This window comes from Physeter macrocephalus, chromosome 17, assembly GCF_002837175.3.
Source record: "Physeter macrocephalus isolate SW-GA chromosome 17, ASM283717v5, whole genome shotgun sequence".
In the NCBI taxonomy this organism is placed as follows: Eukaryota; Metazoa; Chordata; class Mammalia; order Artiodactyla; family Physeteridae; genus Physeter; species Physeter macrocephalus.
This window is the reverse complement of record NC_041230.1, coordinates 5088150-5097610: the sequence shown is the minus strand read 5'-3', so window position 1 is coordinate 5097610 and position 9461 is coordinate 5088150. Positions and strand designations below refer to the sequence as shown.

Genomic DNA, 9461 nt, shown 5'->3' with positions numbered 1-9461 from the left:
TGTGACCACCTAGAGGGGTGGGATAGGGAGGGTGGGAGCGAGACGCAAGAGGGAGAAGATAATGGGGATATATGTATATGTATAGCTGATTCGCTTTGCTATAAAGCAGAAACTAACACACCATTGTCAAGCAATTATACTCCAATGAAGATGTTAAAAAAATTAAATAAAACAAAGTCTACAGATACAAATGGACAAACAATTCCATAGTCATTTGGACATAAAATATGTACATTGTTAGTGCCAACTAAAGAATGCTGCTAGCCATCTGGATCTATAAGGATTGAGTCATTAGCCACTGCAGTCACTGATCCCCAGCACACCCTGAAAAAAGATCAGGGCAGAGATTAAGGAATGAGGCACTCTGTGCTCTGGGAAAACTGGCAGAACAGGCTTTCAGAAAGTTACATTTTTGAGGAGAAATTTTTTATGAACCTGGATTCTTGCATCTTCCCATACTTAGAAAAACACTAAAACCATTAACTGAAATTCCTCGTGACTAGCGGCATGTGGGATCTTAGTTCCCTTACCAGGGATGGAACCTGCACCTCCTGCACTGGAAGTGCAGTCTTAACCACTGGACTGCCAGGGAAGTCCCCTGACCTCCCTTCTTTTCTCTTCAGAACAGTTTTCTCAGAGCTATCTGAGAGGCTGTCTCCTGGGTGATAGTTCTCAGTAAGATACTGAATAAACTTGACTCACAGCTTTTATTTATTGTTCTTTACATGCACATAACCAATGCAGGGGATACAGGTTCGAGCCCTGCTCCGGGAAGATCCCACATGCTGCGGAGCAACTAAGCCCCTGCGCCACAACTACTGAAGCCCATGCGCCTTACAGCCTGTGCTCCACAACGAGAAACCACCGCAATGAGAAGCTCACGCACTGCAACAAAGGGTAGCCCCTGTTCTCTGAAACTAGAGAAAGCCCGTGTGCAGCAATGAAGACCCAACGCAGCCTCAATAAATAAATGATGCATTTTAAAATAATAATAAAAGAAAGGAAGAAATGCAATACATGTCCTGCGTCCAATTTGTGCCTTAGGAGAGGCAGTCCATGGGCATTGCCGGAGTGAAGATTTTAGTGTAAGGGGTGAAGTCAACTCCAACTTCGAGGTCTTGGGTTGGGACAACGTCATTTGAACTGTTATCTTCTGAGGTGATGTCATCTCCAGCAACGAGCTCCTGGGTCAGGATGATGTTGTCTGGGATGTTGGATGGGAGTGTCCCTTCTAAGAGGGTACCTGTTGAGTTGATGTGGACCTCAGCATTTGCCATGTTTAGTTGAAATAATGGCTTCCTTGGAGGGTTGGAGCTTCTTGAAAATTGATAAAAGTACTCAGACCAGTAGCAGAAAAATCAAGTCACAAGAATGGTGTGCAGCTACACTCGACAGGTTTTTGGTTTTTTCGTGGAGGAAGTTTAGGTTCAAATTATAACTCTGAAGTGAAAAAGGAATGTCCTGGCAAGGCCTCATATTGTGGCGTTAATACATGTGGAGACGTGTGATTTTGATTTAACTGTGAGGCAAGAGATTCCTAGAGGTTCTTGCTATTTTTACCGAGGGGACAATTTTTAATTAATGACCCAACAGTTTATAATAAATATGGAGATGTGGCCATTGTGAGCCAGGTCATCCCATGCTAAGATTCTTGCCTGAAGTTTGCCCAAGGGTGTTGTCCCTTGGGTCCTGTGCTTTATCAGGGATGTCCTGGTTAAAGGATGGAAAGAAGCAACATTTCACTGAGCTCCACCATGTCTGATGGTTGGCAGTGCTGTTCATCTTCCACTGCAGTTCACTCAGTTAATCCCAAGGGGCTCTCCAGGTAGACAAGGGGCCTGAATGGAGGTGACCTTCCAGCACCATGGAATCTGGCAAGTGACTAAAGACAGAGGATGCCACCACTCCTACAGGTGCAATATGCTAGAGGTTCCAGGTTTGTTTGCAGGCTGTTTTAATCTACAGAGGCCTCGGTAGCTGTGCTGAGCTTGGACTGTGTTGTTTCCATGACTCAAAGCATGGTGGGCAGCTGAATACAGAGAGTCACAGGATCAGGGTCTGTGAGAGCCTCTATTTCCAGAAGACCCAGGAGGTCGCCAGTCATCAGTGGTTTTAATGGCAGACAGCATGGGCAGAGAAGGCCAGCTTCTTGTGTCAGAAGCCCTTGGTCAACTTACAGCCATCATGTGTCCAGACTCCAGCAGGTTTAAGGAGAAATTGCCAAATCCTCTATGGTAGAGTTTCTGAGGGCACCATCAGGAATGCCTGCTGATTTTAATTTGGAAGTAAAATTTGTAATGACGAATATGTTGGAGTAGCCAGGAAAAGGTGTATTGTATCCCTCTTAAGGTAGAAACAAATTGCAGTAGAGGCTATTGAAACAGGCACTGAACAGAACACGTCAGCCAAATCTATAGAGCAAAAAATATTCACCCGTTGTTGATTGAATAGAATCAGTAACTTTTACTGGGTATTGGATATGGAACCTTGATGGACAGGACCGTAGCATTAAGGTTGCAGTAATCTATCAAGTGGTGCTCATTATTTTTTTCAGATTTAAGAACAAGCAAAATTGGACTGTAAATGGAGAAGCAGTGGGGTATAATCACCATTTTATTACACATAAGTTTTAATCCTTCAAGGTCCTGTTTTGACTTACATGGGGTCACATTTATCAAGCCAATTTGTAAATGTCAAAGTCTTAATTTTAATCCATTTATATTGTGTCAGAGCATCTATGCCCAATATGGAATATCTGAAAGCAATGGGTACTGTGACTAGGGGAGACTGAGGTAAGGCTATGTCAGGGAAGGGGAAATTTCCCCCTCTACCCCTCTTGAGTTCTTGTGGCTGGACTAATAATAAAATTGACAGAAGGGACTTCCCTAGCCGTCTAATGGTTAAGACTCCGCGCTTCCACTGCAGGGGGCGTGGGTTAGATCCCTGGTCCAGGAACTAAGATCCCGAATGCCACGCAGTGTGGCAAAAAAAAAAAAAAAAAAAAAAAAAAAAACCTGACACAAGACACATTAACAGGACAAAAAGAAACACTTTAATTCATGTGCACTGAGGTCTCATAGGAACATGTCTCTTCCGTCAGTGTTTTTGTTCTAATCCCAAGTGTGAAATGTGAAACAAAGTGGAGTCACTTATGTCAAGGCTTTTAAAATGGTGCTGGGGGACTTCTCTAGTGGCTCAGTGGTTAAGAATCCGCCTGCCAATGCAGGGGACACGGGTTCGATCCCTGGTCCGGGAAGATCCCACATGCCATGGAGCAACTAAGTCTGTGCACCACAACTAATGAGCCTGCAAGCCACAACTACTGAAGCCCACACACCTAGAGCCTGTGCTCTGCAACAAGACAAGCCACCTCAATGAGAAGCCCATGCACTGCAACAAAGAGTAGCCCCCCTTGCCGCAACTAGAGAAAGACCACGCGCGGCAATGAAGACCCAACACAGCCAAAAATAAACCAACTTTTTAAATATAAATAAATAAAACATTTTTTTAAAAGTGTTAAAAAAATAAAATGGTGCTGGGAGTCCATTAAGGAGGCGAACCTGACACACGCCCTCAACGGGTAGAACTATGAACTTCTGATCTAGGCCAAACCACAAATCTTCCAAGAGCTCTGCAAGAACTTGTCACAGTAACGGACTTTGACCTCCCTTCAGTGATGGACTTAGCAGTCAATCATGTTCAGCCAAGACTATCTTCTGCCTCCAATTCCAATTAAAATTCTTTGTAATGCAAACTTCCTTTCCTTGTCTTTATAAGCCCCTCAGATCTGTTGCACAACAATGTGAATATATCTAACCCTGCTAAACAGTACACTTAAAAATGGTTGGGCTTCCCTGGTGGCGCAGTGGTTGAGAATCTGCCTGCCAATGCAGGGGACACGGGTTCGAGCCCTGCTCTGGGAAGATCCCACATGCTGCGGAGCAACTAGGACCGTGAGCCACAACTACTGAGCCTGCGCGTCTGGAGCCTGTGCTCCGCAACAAGGGAGGCCGAGACAGTGAAAGGCCCACGCACCGCGATGAAGAGTGGCCCCCGCTCGCCGCAACTAGAGAAAGCCCTCGCACAGAAACGAAGACCCAACACAGCCAAAAATAAATAAATAAATTTTTATATATTAAAAAAATGGTTAAGATGATAAATTTAATGTTACGTATTTTTTATTACAAAGAAAATAATCTTAAAAAAATACAGATAAGTCTTTAGAAGTAGAGAAACTAGGACTTCCCTGGTGGTGCAGTGGTTAAGAATCCGCCTGCCAATGCAGGGGACACGGGTTCGAGCCCTGGTCCAGTAGGATGCACATGCGCCATAACTACTGAGCCTGTGCTCTAGAGCCTGTGAGCCACAACTACTGAGCCCGGGTGCCTAGAGCCCGTGCTCCGCAACAAGAGAAGCCACTGCAATGAGAAGCCCGCGCACCACAATGAAGAGTAGCCCCCACTCGCTGCAACTAGAGAAAGCCCGCGCACAGCAACAAAGACCTAGCGCAGCCAAATATAAAAATTAATTAATTAAAAAAACAAAAGTACTTGTAACATCCAGCAAAACCCATCAAAAACATACATACATATATACATACATACATAAACTAATTTTAAAAAGTGGAGAAACTATCCCAACTGCAGGGAGAAAGTTGCAGAGGTCAGACTCAGAAATATGGCAGTATGATAAGGGCATTTGATGCCCTATTGCTGGTTTTGAGATAACAGCTTTGTGCTAGGACGGGAGAGGAACTGTAGGAGCTAAGGACAGTACACATCTGACAGCCAGCAACCTTAGTCCTGACTCAGCAAGATGGAAAGGTCAGAGCTGTCAGTCACACAAAAACCTCTTTGAAGAAACCGGGACTTTGCAGATGCCCTCAACACAACCAGAGAGCATCTAGGGAGCTGAGAGTCGTCAGTCCTAGAACCACATAGAATTGAACTCTGCCAACAACCCAAACAGGCAAGAATCTGGTTCCCCAGAGCCTCCAGAAAGGAACACAACGTGCCAGCATGCAGGAATACCTGGAGCCCCAGGGACTCGGGGAAAGTTCTGCCTCTGGGTGACTGCATTAGTGTCCAGATGACTCCTTTCCACACCTGCATGGATGCTACCCCTGCAGTTACTGTCCTGGCATCAAACATCAATTTGATTCTTCTGATTCCGATTAAACATTATCCCTAAGTTATTGATATGATGGTTTCTACTAACCTGGACTGGGTGATTATCCTCCTCACTCAGATGCAAGTTGGGATCCTGGGAAACTCCTCACTTCTTTGTTTTTATACTTTCACTTCGATCACTGGAAGAAGTCTCACACCCACAGACCAAATCCTCAACCAACTTGTCCTAGCCAACTGCTTAGTTCTTTTCTCCAAAGGGATCCCTCAGGAAATGACAGTGTTTGGACTGAAATATTTCCTGGTTGTTGCTGGATATAAACTTGTGTTCTATTTTCATAGAGTAGCCAGAGGGGTTTCCCTCAGCACTACCTGCCTTCTTGGTGGCTTCCAAGCCTTAAAGCTTTGCCCCAGTAGCTCTAAGTGGATGGAGCTCAAAATTAGAATCTCAAACTACATTGGCTTCTGCTGTTCCTTTTGCTGGATGCTGACTCTCCTAGTAAATACACATATTGCTATAAAGGTGCATGGCGCAAGCAACGCCAAAAATATAAGTTTGGAAAAAGTATATAAATACTGTTCTGGGCCCACTCCCAACAGACGTACAACCTCTTAGCTTTTGACATGCCTTCTTCATTAAGCTTAATCATTTCTAGCTCTGATTTAAAGTGAAAGACGTGAAGTGACTCTGACCTTTCACTGGAACACTGGAGGTTATTGTAGGGTTATTAATTGGCCTAATTTCAATATTGCTGTGTCTCAGAGAATAGGGAGGCCAAGGAGAGAGAGAAAGACAGGGGAATGGCCAATCAGTGGAGCAGTCAGAACACACATTTATCAATTAAGTTCATCATCTTATAGGCGTACAGCTCATGGTGCTCCAAAACAATTACAATAGTAACACCACAAAAACAAAAAACAAAGTAACAAAAAAAACCAACTTGGAATTCTCCGGCAGTCCAGTGGTTAGTACTCTGTGCTTTCACTGCCGAGGGCCCGGGTTCAATGCCTGGCCAGAGAACTAAGATGTCACAAGCTGCATGGCACAGACAAAAAAATTTTAAAAAGTAACATCAAAGATAACTAATCACAGATCTCATAAGAAGTATAATAATAATAAAAAAGTTTGAAAACTTGTGAGAATTACCAAAATGTGACACAGAGATACAAAATGAGGAAATGCTGTTTGAAAAATGGTGCCGATAGATTTGCTCAGTGCAGGGTTGCCACAAACCTTCAATTTATTTTTAAAAAATACAGTATCTGTGAAGCACAATAAAACAAGGTACGTCTGTAGTCTGCCTTAAAGAACAAATATATTTTTGAGAAAATTGATAAAATTCAGCACTGATAACGTATTTATCACATTTTAAAATATTTTTATTTTGTGTGAGAAAATTATTGTCATTATGGAAATACCCTTACATTTTAGAAAAGCATTCTCAAGAAACTATGCATTAAACGACACAATCTCTGGGTTTTAAGTAAAAGAACCCACTAATGTGCATGAGAGATGAAACACGAATGACTATAAACAATGACAGAAGATTGGGGATCCATAAGACAGTCTCTTCTACTTTTGTATATATTTGAAAATAGCAATTACAAACAGTAGACTATATCCTGTATCAGAAACCTTATAAGTTGAAAAGCACAAATTTAAAAAGGGCTTAAGGAAATTTTATGCATCAAACCATCAAAATTGACATTTTTAATATATACATAAGTCAATTATATTTCAATTAAACTCTTTTAAGTTACAAATATTGAAACATCATCACTCTCTAATCATTTCTCTGTTTAGAATGGTGTGATACTGCCAACTCTTCCCAACTCTATTCAGTGACATCAGGTTGGTAGTTTGAAATTGTTCATGGTATTTATACCAAAGAAACTGGCAAACACTACAAACCAAGGCTTGAGTTATAGTATTACTGAATGCAGTATATTGAATGTCTACACTTAGAAAAGTGATGGAGAATATGTTAATAACGCTGATAAAACTTAAATGTTTGGTATAGGTGTCCATACACTGTGCAGTCCATCAAAAAAAAATTTTTTTTAAATAACAAAATATTCTTCCAGTATTCAAAAACAATTATTCCAGGCAGCAAAGAAGTCACTCACATCATTGAAGAATAAGTAGAATACCAATATGTCTTTGTTGTCTGTCTTATTGTAACTAAAAAGCAAATAGCCAAATTTACAAAATAGAAAATAGGACAAAGAAAAGAATAGACATCTTACTAAAGAAGATATACAGCAAACACATGAAATAATGCTCATCGTTGTAAATCCTTAGGGAAATGCAATTAAAACCACTGGATTACCTCTATACACTTATTTTAAAAGGGTAAAATTAAAAAGTAACCTTACCAGGTATTGACAATGGTGTCAAGGAATTGGAAGTCTCACACACTGCTGGTGGGAATGCAAAAAAACACAAACATTTTAGATTACAGTTTGGCAATTTCTTAAAAAGTTATACTATTCACCTACCCCATGAATGAGGTACTGCACTCTAAGTTATTAATACAAGAAAAATGAAACATATCCATATAAGTAATTGTAAACTAATGTTCATATCAGCTTTTACTTACAAAAGCTAAACACTGGAAATAACTGAAATATCCATAAACAGATGAATGGATGAACATACTCAATTATACATGGAAGAGAAAGCTTCCATTTCTAAGCATTCTTAGAAATAAGAATGTTCATGTCAGTACAATGAATGATTCTCAAAATAATTAGGTAGCATCAATGAAGCCAGAAAAAAAAAGTAAACACTTTATGATCAATCATAACATTCTAGAAAATGCAATCTATTGTAAAGGAATGTAAATAAATGGTTGTCTGTATGGCCAGGGAGAGCAAGGAGACTAGAAAAGGGCATGAGGAAAATATGCTGGTGACAGATATGCTCATTAACATGATAATAATAATGGTTTCACAAGTGTATACATGTGAAAACTTTCAAATTGTACACTTTAAATATGTACAACATTTCTATGCCCATTATACCATCATGCAGGTTTAAAAAGTGGTTCATAATAAAAATCTAAATATCCCACTCTTCAGAAAATCACTCCACTATCTCATTCCTCATGCCTTGAGGTGCAGCCTCTCCTCAGGGACAGGAAATACTGGCAAACAGTGAAGTCCATTTCCGGCTGAGTCACAAATACCACATGCCTGGACCACAGTTTCTCACCATACTTCTTCTGTTGCCTGTATAGCAATGGCCTTGAGGTCAACAGCTCAGAAAGGCTAGAGGGATCCCCCAAAACCCTTATTTTGTCTGCCAATGACTTCACAACATAAACATACATAGAGATTCTGAGATTTCTGGACATACTCATCCTACAGTCATTGTCAGTAGAACATTTGTGGATGTACCTTTAGAAGCGGTACGTTCCACATAGCTTGCTGCAGTCTCCTCCACCTCCTAGTAACCAGTGTTTCTGTACCAATTGCGGTCTTCCCTGCCCCTGCGGCCTTACAACTATGGACACTAGCCTATGGAATTCCAGGTATCAGGGTATATGGTTGCTTTGGAGGAGAACTGGGGTTAAGATTTCCCTCAGTAGTGCTGGCCATTGTGTGTTATCCCCTGTGGGCAAGAAAAAAAAGAATCCATGTTGTCTCCTGAAGCACTAGAACGCACAGACCTCTGGTATCCAGGCAAAAAATTATAACAACAAAGTAGTCTTTCCTAGGAGGCCTTGGCAGCAATGCAAACTAGGCCAAAACGAGAGCCCTATATTTGGCCATGATACCATGTCCTCTGAGGCACCCAAAGTTTGGATCTCCACAAAAGTCATTTACCCCTCAAGTTGACGGTCCTATTGTACTTTCAAACTATTCCACACAGTGAAGAGCATTTCCAAAATTAAGGTGCTTAAACAAAAAGGCCTTTATTATTACACAAACCAGAGCAACATGCAACAGGCAATTTCTGGTTGGGTGACTTGGAAGCTGGAAACATTCATCACAACTACCTGAGACCAACTGTGTCCCTGAAAAAGCTAGTCCTTCTCTGCAAGCTGGCAGCAGAACTCAGACAGCGTTTTCAGGGCCAACACAGGTCAGGTCCATGCCCTAACTTGTCAGAGAAAACGGAATGAAGACTCCATAAGGGCTCAGGATACTCACGATTTCCTCCAACAAACGGGACAGCAGAGGCCAGTTGCTCTGAGCATACTAGGCTTGTGACTGATGCCAACTGTGAGGGCCTGCCAGATGCTAGAGGTGAGATAGTTTCTGCCACAGAAACTGGCGGTGACCTTGGGCAGGTTACACATGCTTCCCACACAACCGTGAAATTTACGGTGA

At 41.7% G+C, this 9461-nt stretch overlaps 1 protein-coding gene across 1 annotated transcript in view; it reads right to left on the bottom strand.

Annotated features, from left to right (window-relative positions):
- LOC112061846 (zinc finger protein 530-like) overlaps positions 1-9461 on the bottom strand; it is a 28962-nt gene that overhangs the window by 12742 nt on the left and 6759 nt on the right. The window lies entirely within an intron of this gene.